Source organism: Octodon degus, unplaced genomic scaffold (genome assembly GCF_000260255.1).
Source record: "Octodon degus isolate 3935 unplaced genomic scaffold, OctDeg1.0 scaffold00087, whole genome shotgun sequence".
Lineage (NCBI taxonomy): Eukaryota > Metazoa > Chordata > Mammalia > Rodentia > Octodontidae > Octodon > Octodon degus.
Genome location: NW_004524663.1, coordinates 2,857,153 through 2,858,759, shown reverse-complemented (window position 1 = coordinate 2,858,759; position 1,607 = coordinate 2,857,153). Strand labels below are relative to the sequence as shown.

At 43.3% G+C, this 1,607-nt stretch overlaps 1 non-coding gene across 1 annotated transcript; it reads left to right on the top strand.

Moving 5' to 3' along the window:
• The first annotated feature begins 984 nt into the window (after positions 1-984).
• LOC111818335 lies at positions 985-1,085 on the top strand. The gene has a single exon (XR_002822356.1). It is a non-coding gene; the product is annotated as a small nucleolar RNA U13 (small nucleolar RNA).
• Positions 1,086-1,607: the final 522 nt, after the last annotated feature.

Below are 1,607 nucleotides of genomic sequence, written 5' to 3'. Positions count from 1 at the left end.
ATTTGTCCCTCATGTTCCTCTCCATCAAGGTTTGCATGAAGGTAGTCAATGAAGTCAGGCTGTTCCACACCCCAGGGCCTTTGTGTGTGCTGCTCTTTGTGCTTGGACTGGAGAGTGTTCCGTGCATCTATGTGAAATAGGATTGTTTTTTGATCTTTGAATAACTGATGTCAGGATCATCCTTCATTTCCGTTAGGTAGATTTTCTTGACTAATTCTCGCAGTCCTAGAATGACCTGCTTTATCCTACACATAGTTTGACTGCATAGCTCTATTTAACAAAACAAGACTGGACTCTCTTGGCAAGTCCCTGCTCACACCCTGTACCCACTTTGAGGCCACAGTCAACATTTCATTGTAACCCACTTGCCCACTTTTAACCTCTCAAATCACCTTCCAAAGCATTTCAGTAATGTAGGTTTTATTGAAATGCTCTTAAAAGAGAAAGGTGGAGAGCTTACATTGCTTACATTACACACACACACACACACACACACACACACACACACACACACACACCGACCACTGAAACTCCACATCTACTCTAGGAGCCTATTCTTCCATTGCCCACTACGTGTGTCTCCTCTAAGCATCTGCTTACTCTCTTCCTCTAGCTGTGCTCCTGCAGCCTCCTTCCACGCTGGATTCCTCACCATCGACCCAACTCCATCTAGCAGGTTACCTGCTCGGCCCCTGGTCCTCCATGTCTTGCTTCCTTGAAATGTTGTATTCTTCCCATCAAAGTATCTGAGATCCAACCCTCTTAAAAGCAAGAGCATTTCAAATAACCAGGGCATTTATTCTTCTTCTACTAAAGATCAAGAGCAACTTAAAGGCAGGAATCAAGCCTCATTCACCTTTGTTTTCTCCATGCAAAATAAAATATTTGGGAAATGAAGGGATAGGTAAAAGAATGTAGCCACTGACTACAGTCCTTGAAGAACAACTCTAATCCAAGTGTTCCCCTGTTGAAAGATCTTCTAGAATCTTTGGTTCATAAGTATGATGATTGGGTATACACGCAGTGTACATGTGATATGTCTCCATCAAATCTTATTATTATGTAGACACATTACCTGTCTGAAATGAAAAAGAAAAAAAGAAAAGGACTGGCAACATAGCTCAGTGAACTAAGCATGTGCTTAGGCAAGTGTAGGGACTGGGGTTCCATCCCTGGCACCTCATGTCCTTCCCTGCCTCCAAATATGCACTGAGTCGGTCCTAGAGACCAGCATGGTGGAGCACACCTGTAATCCCAGTGCTGGGGAGGCTGAAAACAGGAGGATCACTGTGAGTTTGAGCTGCATAGTGAGACCCTATACCATATCTATACCTACCTATATCTCTATCTCTATTTCTTCTTTTTTCTATCTCTATCTCTATATGAAAGGAGAGAGAAAAAAAGGAGAAATGAAAAAATGAGGAGAAAAGGAAATTTAAAAAAAAAGAAAAAAAAACCCCAAAACAACAAACCAACTGTACTGTCGAAACTACAGTCATGGCCAGTTGCCCTTTCTCCCCGGCCCTCGCAATCTGCCCAGCTCTGGTAGCTCTTTCCTCCTGAAGCCCACGGTGCCTAGTCTTGCCTCCAGGTGTTCCTTTGTTGTC